Source organism: Piliocolobus tephrosceles, chromosome 9 (genome assembly GCF_002776525.5).
Source record: "Piliocolobus tephrosceles isolate RC106 chromosome 9, ASM277652v3, whole genome shotgun sequence".
In the NCBI taxonomy this organism is placed as follows: Eukaryota; Metazoa; Chordata; class Mammalia; order Primates; family Cercopithecidae; genus Piliocolobus; species Piliocolobus tephrosceles.
This window is the reverse complement of record NC_045442.1, coordinates 69481392-69491180: the sequence shown is the minus strand read 5'-3', so window position 1 is coordinate 69491180 and position 9789 is coordinate 69481392.

The following is a 9789-nucleotide window of genomic DNA, read 5'->3' as shown; positions in this document are numbered from 1 at the left end:
TGCTGATTGGTGCATTTACAATCCTTTAGCTAGACACAGAGCGCTGATCAGTGCATTTACAATCCTTCAGGTAGACACAGTGCTGATTGGCGCATTTACAATCCTTTAGTTAGACACAGAGTGCTGATTGGTGCGTTTACAATCCTCTAGCTAGACAGAAAAGTTCTCCAAGTCCCCATTCGACCCAGGAAGTCCAGCTAGCTTCACCTCTCAGCAGAACTACTTTGGTGCTGCTCTCTTCTCATTTTCTAAGGTTACTTGCCTATGAGAGAAGACACTTTTTTTTTTTTTTTTTTGAGACAGAGTCACTCTGTTGCTCAGGCTGGAGAGAAGTGGTGCAATCTTGGCTTACTGAAACCTCCTCCTCCAGGGTTCAAGCGATTCTCCTGCCTCAGCCTCCCGAGTAGCTAGGATTATAGGTGCATGCCACCATGCCCAGCTAATTTTTGTATTTTCAGTAGAGCCAGAGTTTTGCCATGTTGGCCAGTCTGTCTCAAACTTCTGACCTCAAATGATCCACTCGCCTCGGCCTCCCAAAGTGCTGGGATTACAGGTGTGAGCCACCGCACCTAGCCAAGAGAAGAAGAAGTCCACTCATTCAACATGTGTTTAATGAGTACCCAATGTGCCTAGGACTGTTATAGAGATATAGAGATAGGATACAGCAGGGAACAAAACATGAAAATCTCTGTCCTCGTGTAACTTACATTCTAGAAGGGGAAACAAACAAGTAAATATACAATGTGTCATGTGGCTATAAAGCTTACAAAGAAAAATAAAGCAAGGTAAGTAGAGGGATTATTTTGCTATTTTATATAGGATGGTCAGCCTCACTGTTAAGATAATATTTAAACAAAGACCCTGAAGAAGGTGATAAAGAAACCAAGTTTATATCTATGGAAAGAGATTTGTAGACAGAGCAAAATGAGCATATGCAAAGGCGCTGGGGTGGGAGTGTGCCTTGCACATTTTTGGAAAGGTTAGGAAAGAGCATGGTGATCAGAGATGAGATCAGATTAGGCCGGGTACGGTGGCTTATGCCTGTAATCCCAGCACTTTGGGAGGCCGAGGCGGGCACATCATTTGAGGTCAGGAGTTTTAGACCAGTCTGGCCAACACAGAGAAACCCTACTAAAAATACAAAAATTAAGCCAGGTGTGGTGTCACATACCTGTAGTCCCAGCTACCTGGGAGGCTAAGGCACAAGAATCGCTTGAACCCAAGAGACAGAGGTTGCAGTGAGCTGAGATTGCGCCACTGCACTCCAGCCTGGGTGACACAATGAGATGTTGTCTCAAAAAAAAATTAATAAATAAATCAGATTGGTTCATTATCCTTAAGGGAGATACAGAAGATTGTAGGGAAACAATATATAAAGTCAATGGATTCTAAGGAGATGGAGAAACACGCTTAGGGGGAAATTGGGGCTCTAATAATTTTAAAAGTCAAAATAACTATGCTTTGTAGTAATTGTTAAGTGCTATAATAATAAAAATAGCTCAGACTGAGCATTTGCTGTGTTTCAGGCACTATGCTAAGTATCCCACATTTGTCATTAATCCTCACATCCTATGAAATCCGCATTAAAATTTGTACTTTAGGCTGCGTGTGGTGGCACATGCCTGTAATCCCAGCACTTTGGGGTCTGAGGTGGGAAGACTGCTTGAGTTCAGGAGTTCAAGAAATCAGCCTGAGCAACATGACAAAACACCATCTCTACAAAAAATACGAAAATTAGCCGGGCATGGTGGCATGCACCTGTGGTCACAGCTACTCAGGAGGCTGAGATAGGAGGATTGCTTGAGCCCAGGAGTGAGCCGAGATCATGCCGCTGCACTCCATCCAGCTTGGTGACAGAGAGACCCTGTCTAAAAAAAAAAAAAAAAAAAAAATTGCACATTACAGATGAGAAAACACAGGCTTAGAAAAATTAAGTAGGCCAGGCGCAGTGGCTCATGCCTGTAATCCCAGCACTTTGGGAGGCCAAGGCGGATAGATCACAAGGTCAGGAGTTTGAGACCAGCCTGGCCTATATGGTGAGACCCCGTCTCTGCTAAAAATACAAAAATGAGCTGAGTGTGGTGGCATGCTCTTGTAGTCCCAGCTACTCACAAGGCTGAGACAGGAGAATCACTTGAACCCAGGAGGCGGAGGTTGCAGTGAGCCAAGATTGTACCACTAGACTGCAGGCTAGGTAAAAGAGCGAAACTTCATCTAAAAAAAAAAAAAAAAGTAATTTGTCCATATTTACACAGCTAATCAGTAGAAGGGATGGGATATTAACCTAAATCTGTCTTAAGAGATAATGTGTGCTTTTGACCACCATATTATAGACCTGGATTGTATCTCTGTCTGGGTGTGAGGTAGGGAAATTGAACATAAATATTGGAAAATATTGGAATGGTGAAAAAAATCCCATGTTCATAAATAGGAAGGCCTAATTTGGTTAAAATGGCATATTCCCCTAATTGATCTACAGATTCAATGCAATTTCTATTAAAACCTCATCTGGCTTTTTTTGCACAAGCAACAAAGGGAAAAATAAGACATTATCAAAATTTTAGGAACTTTTGTGCTATAAACAATACCCATGAAGAATACAGAAAGACAACTCATCGAATTGGGAAAAAATTATTGCAAGACATGTATCTGATAAGGGACTTATATCTAGAATATCTGAAGAACACTTAAACAGCACAGTCATAAAAGGATAAACAACCAAATTTAAAAATGAGCAAAGGATCTGAATAGATATATCTTCAAGGAAGATACAAAAATAACCCATAAGCACATGAAAAGATTTGCATGGGAAATGCAAATCAAATCATAATGAGATATCATTTTATACCCGATGGATAGCTACAATCAAAATGCAGATAATGACAAGAAGTGGTGAGGATGTGGTGGAATTGGAATCCTCATACACAGCTGGTAAGACTGTAAATGGTGCTGTCGCTTTTGAAAACAGTTTGGTGGTTCCTCATAAAGTTAAATATAGAGTTACCAAATGACCCAGCAATTTAACTGCTGGGTTTATATTCCCAAGAGAATTGAAAACAAACGTCCACACAAACTTGTAAATTAATTTTGGTGACAGCATTATTGACAATATCCAAAAAAAGTACAAACAACCCAAATAACTATCAACTGATAAATGGAGAAGCAAAAGGTGGCATATCCAACCATACAATGACATTTTTCTGGCAACAAAGAGGAATTATATATACTACAATACGGATAAAGCTTGAAAACATTATGCTAAGTGAAATAATCCAGTCACAAAAGAGTACATATTGTATTCATATGAAATGTTCATAATAGGCAAATCTATAGAGACAGAAAGCACATTAATGATCGGCTAGGAATGGGGGCAATTTATATGAAATATACCTAGGGTTGTGATTGCACTTACATGAAATATTCAGAATAGGCAAATCTATGAGATAAAAAGTGCCTAGGGATGGGGACGAGGTAGTGTTCAAAGATGATGAGGAGTAACTGCTAATGGAAACAGGATTTTGGTTTTTATGGGATTTTTTTTTTTTTTTTAAGTCAGGATCTTGGCCAGGCGCAGTGGCTCACGCCTGTAATCCCAGCACTTTGGGAGGTCAAGACGGGTGGATCACGAGGTTAGGAGTTCACGACCATCCTGGTCAATATGGAGAAACCCCATCTCTACTAAAAATACAAAAATTAGCTGGGTATGGTGGCGCATGCCTGTAATCCCAGCTACTCAGGAGGCTGAGGAAGGAGAATTGCTTGAACTGGGACCTGGGAAGCAGAGGTATCAGTGAGCCGATATCGTGCCACTGCACTGCACTCCAGCCTGGGCAACAGAGTGAGACTCTGTCTCAAAAAAAAGAAAGACAGAGTTTCGCTGTGTCGCCCAGGCTGGAGTGCAATTGCGCAATCACGGCTCACTGCGGCCTCAACCTTCCAGGCTCAAGTGATCCAGCCTCAGCCTCCTGAGGAGCTGGGAACACAGGCACCCGCCACCAAACAGGGCTAATTTTTGTATTTTTAGTAGAGACAGGGTTTCGCCATGTTGCCCAGGCTGGTCTCAAACTCCTGCCCTCAAGTGATCCACCCGCCTTGGCCTCCCAAAGTACTGGAATTACAGACGTGAGCCACAACACCTGGCTTTCGCAGGATTTTTAAATCGGAGTGATGAAAAAAGTGTAAAATTGATTGTGGTGATGGTTGCCCAATTCTTTTTTTTTTTTTTTTCTGAGACAGAGTTTTGCTCTGTCTCCAAGGCTAGAGTGCAGTAGTACAATCTTGGCTCACTACAACCTTCGCCTCCTGGGTTCAAGTGATTCTCCTGCCTCAGCCTCCCGAGTAGCTGGGACTACAAGTGCCCACCACCACTCTTGGCTAATTTTTTAAATTTTTAGTAGAGATGGGGTTTCACCATGTTGGTCAGGCTGGTCATGAACTCCTGACCTCAAGTGATCCACCCACCTTGGCCTCCCAAAGTGCTGGGATTATAGGCGTGAGCCACCACGTCCGACCAGGTTGCCCAATTCTAATTTTTTTGGGGGGGGTATTTTTAGTAGAGACAGGGTTTCACCATGTTGGCCAGGCTGGTCTCAAATACCTGTCCTCAAGTGATCCGCCTGCCTCGGCCTCTCAAAGTGCTGGGATTACAGGTGTGAAACACTGTACCTGGCCCAAGTACTAGATCTTATTCGTTGTATCTAACTATATGTTTGTACCCATTAACCATCCTCATTCCCCATGCTGCCACACACACACACATATACACTACCCTTCCCTGCCTCTGGTAACCATCATTGTATTCTCTATCTCCATGAGTTCAATTGTTTAAATTTTTAGCTCCCACAAATGAGTGGGAACATGAGAAATTTGTCTTTCTGTGCCTGGCTTATTTCACTTAACATAATATCTTCCAGTTCCATCTGTGGTGTTGCAATTGACAGGATCTCATTCTTTTCAAAGGCTGAATAGTACTTCATTGTGTACGTACCACATTTTCTTTATCCTTTTATCTGTTGATGGACACTTAGGTTCTTCCCAAATCTTGGCTATTATGAATAGTGCTGCAATAAACATGGGAGTGCAGATACTTTTTCTTTTTTTTTTTTGAGATGGAATCTCTCTCTGTCACCCATGTTGGAGCGCAGTGGTGCGATCTCGGCTCACTGTAACCTCCACCTCCCAGGTTCAAGCGATTCTTTTGCCTCAGCCTCCCAAGTAGCTGGGACTACAGGTGCCCACCACCATGCCTGGCTAATTTTTTTTTTTTTTTTTTTTTTGAGACGGAGTCTCGCTCTGCCGCCCAGGCTGGAGTGCAGTGGCCGGATCTCAGCTCACTGCAAGCTCCGCCTTCCGGTTTACGCCATTCTCCTGCCTCAGCCTCCCAAGTAGCTGGGACTACAGGCACCCGCCACCTCGCCCGGCTAGTTTTTTTTTCGTATTTTTTAGTAGAGACGGGGTTTCACCGTGTTAGCCAGGATGGTCTCGATCTCCTGACCTCGTGATCCGCCCGCCTCGCCCTCCCAAAGTGCTGGGATTACAGGCTTGAGCCACCGCGCCCGGCCCAATTTTTGTATTTTTAATGGAGACAGGGTTTCACCATGTTGGCCAGGCTGGTCTCGAACTCCTGACCTCAAGTGATCCACCTGCCTCAGCCTCCCAAAGTGCTGGGATTACAGGCATGAGCCACCGTGCCTGGCCAGATATCTCTTTGATGTACTGATTTGTTTTCTTTTGGGTTAATATCCAGCAGCAGGATTTCTGGATTATATTAACACGATAGTCCTATTTTTAGTTGGTTTTTTTTTTTTTTTTTTTTTTTTGAGACGGAGTCTCGCTCTGTCGCCCAGGCTGCAGTGCAGTGGCGTGATCTCGGCTCACTGCAAGCTCCGCCTCCTGGGTTCACGCCAGTCTCCCGCCTCAGCCTCCCGAGTAGCTGGGACTACAGGCGCCCGCCACCTCGCCCGGCTAGTTTTTTGTATTTTTTTTTTTAGTAGAGACGGGGTTTCACCGTGTTAGCCAGGATGGTCTCGATCTCCTGACCTCGTGATCCGCCCATCTCGGCCTCCCAAAGCGCTGGGATTACAGGCTTGAGCCACCGTGCCCGGCCCTATTTTTAGTTTTTTGAGGAACCTTCATCCTATTCACCATAGTGGCTATACTAATTTACATTCCTACCAATGGTGTATGAGAATTCTCCTTTCTCCGTATCTTCACCAGCATTCATTATTGACTATCTTTTGGATAAAAGCTATTTTAACTGGGGTGAGTTGATATCTTGTAGTTTTGATGTGCATTTCTCTGATGATAATGATGTTGAGCATCTTTTTATATACCTGTTGGGGCAAGGTTTATTTTTTACTACATAGACATGAATACAGAAAGTGGAGAATAATTGGATTTATTAATGCAACCAATCTGCCACAGTAGTTCCATTAAAAGTATTCCTTAAATTGGCCAGGCTTGGTAGCTCACGCCTGTAATCCCAGCATTCTGGGAGGCCTAGGCAGGTGGATCATTTGAGGTCAGGAGTTTGAGAGCAGCCTGGCCAACATGTTGTAACTGTCTCTACTAAACTTACAAAAATTAGCTGGGCCTGGTGGTACGTGCCTGTAATCCCAGCTACTTGGGAGGCTGAGGCAGGAAAATCGCTTGAACCTGGGAGGCAGAGGTTGTAGTGAACTGAGATGGTGCCACTGCACTCCAGCCTGTGTGACAAAGGGAGACTCTGACTCAACAACAACAACAAAGTATTTCTTAAATTGATACAGGATATGAAACAGTGATGTTTCACTTCTGGATTGACTTAAGAACTAACATTAACCTTAGACTAATTATAGATACCACAAGTATATATCTCTCTCCTTTACTCTTTGCATTAAGATTAGTTATAATTATTTTTTCGTTTCATTATTTTCTCAAAGTCACTGAAACAGTTCTAAAACTTACCAGCTTTGGCTCTATGATTAACAAACAACAACAAAATAAAATACCACACAATTGTATATCATACAGCATCCAATGATGATTACTCCTATTAATCTGGTACTTCATACTTTTCCAAGAAATTTCAAAATAACATCAATTGACTTTTATAATGTCTTTGTGTGGATGGTGAGGCAAATATTATTACGGCCATTTGGTGAATGAAGAAATTTTTGCATAAAAGTTAAAAGAATTCACTCAGATGCCGTTAATGGTGGACTAGAATCTGGGTTCACTGATTCAACTACTGTTCCTTCCAAATAAGAAGTTATACTTTCTACCAACTTCTGTAATTTTGTGACTGAATGAACTCTAGGTTCTAAACTCTGCGTTTTGCTTCACCAAAGAAAACTGAGATTCCTGGCATTCTTGCCTGGTTTGTTTGAGCTCTTGATAAGTTCATTTGGGTGGAAGAATGCATGGACCAGCCAAGGTCTACAAATCTTTCATATAGCCAACTCAGATTCTGTTTGTTTATAAGCAGAAGCATTCTTCTGAAATGTAGCCTATTGTTTTGAGTAAAATATTCTTTTTTTTTTTTTTTCTTTTCTTTCCTTTTTTTTTGAGACGGAGTCTCGCTCTGTCGCCCAGGCTGGAGTGCAGTGACCAGATCTCAGCTCACTGCAAGCTCCGCCTCCCGGGTTCACGCCATTCTCCTGCCTCAGCCTCCCGAGTGGCTGGGACTACAGGCGCCCGCCACGGTGCCCGGCTAGTTTCTTGTAGTTTTTAGTAGAGACGGGGTTTCACCGTGTTAGCCAGGATGGTCTCGATCTCCTGATCTCGTGATCCGCCCGTCTCGGCCTCCCAAAGTGCTGGGATTACAGGCTTGAGCCACCGCGCCCGGCCGAGTAAAATATTCTTAAACTTTATAAATATTTTCTATGGTTGATAGAATAGCTGTTAGATATCCCACAATAAATTATAGAACTAGAAAATATTTACTATTCTGGACTCAAACTATTGATATTGAAAGAATAATGTATAGTGAATATATTACTAAGGAAAGATGCTAGAAAATGGAAAAGGAGAAAATGGAATCTGCTACACCTGTCATGGTATTCATAATTTTTCACAAACCAAAATTAACCAATATAATTCTAATACCTAATACAATTCCTGGCACATTGCAAGTGTTCAACAACTATTTATTGAGTGAATGAACAATATGATATGGAAATCTGCTTCATATGGACAAACAGTAAATTGGAAGATGTGTTTCAACCTTGTGAGGGCATCTGTCATTTCAAACCCAATAAGATTCAAAATCAAACTTTTTAGCTTCTCTACAGACTCAGCTCAATTTCCCAATTTTTATTTTAATTTTTTTGAGACAGGATCTTGCTCTGTTGCCCAGGTTGGAGTGCAGTGGTGCAATCACAGCTAACTGCAGCCTTCACCTCCCAGCCTCAGGCAACCCTACCACCTCAACCTCCCTAGTAACTGAGACTGCAAGTGGGCGCCACCATGCCTAGATAATTTTTCTATTTTTTTGTAGAGACAGAGTCTCGCCAAGTTGCTAAGGCTGGTCTCAAATTCCTCAGCTCAAGTGATCCTCCTACCTTGGTCTCCCAAACCGCTGGTGTTACAGGCATGAGCCACTGTGCTCAGCCCCAGTATTCTTATTTTGGTTGTTGATACCATTATTTTGCCAGTTTTAATTACATCTGCAAAGTTCTTTTGCCATGTATGGTAATATATTCACAGGTTTTTGAAATTAGGATGTGGACATCTTTGAGGGGCCATTATTCTGCCTACCACAGTGAGCATCCCGATTGAGGCCACAGGACGTAGGTGGTCTGGCTACCTCACTGCCGCCATCTCCCACAATGCCAGAGTGCCAGCATGTTAGTGACTAGAGTCGTTTCTGGTTTCAGCTACATTCTAGAATCCCTTATGTCTTGATTGTCATGTCCCTATTTATAAGCAAGGAAGAAGTCTTCATCACTTCTACTCCCAAGGCCCATCCACACGTCCGCTGACATGGCATTCACAGGTAAATCCATCCTCTTACATTGAGTTTATTCTCTGTTAAAGGTAAATAACATAAGGTTACTCCATTGCTTGAAATACTTTAATGCTTTCCCATTGTACTTGTTACAGTACTTAACAGGTCGGCATGACCTAGCTTTTGCATACCTCTCCAATCTCCTCTCATATGGGTTCATTCCTTCCTTACTGCATTGCAGCCACATTGAGTTTCTTTAGCTCCTCAAATGCACCAAGTTGTGTGTGTGTGTATGTGTGTGTTGCTACATGGACCTCACATATAAAGATACACAGTAATATTCTCTCTCTCTAAATTCACACACTTCATCTAGCTAATTCAGTTCTCAGTTTAAATGTCATTTCTATAGTGATACTTTTCTTGTGATATCAATTTAAGCCATGTTCCTTGCATTATTCTTTCCCATAGCACCCTGATGGTTTCATTTTTTTTTTTTTTTTTGAGATGGAGTTTCGCTCTTGTTGCCCAGGCTGGAGTGCAATGGCACGATCTCAGCTCACTGCAACCTCCGCCTCCAGGGTTCAAGTGATTCTCCTGCCTCAGCCTCCCAAGTAACTGGGACTACAGGCGTGCACCACTACACTCAGCTAATTTTTTTGTTTTTTGTTTTTGTATTTTTAGTAGAGACCGGGTTTCACCGTGTTGGACAGGTTGATCTCGAACTCCTGACCTCAGGCGATCCGCCCATCTTGGCCTCCCAAAGTGCAGGGATTACGGGTGTGAGCCACTGTGCCCCACCGAACATGCTTATTGGCCATATATATATATATATATATATTTTTTTTTTTTTTTTTTTTTTTTTT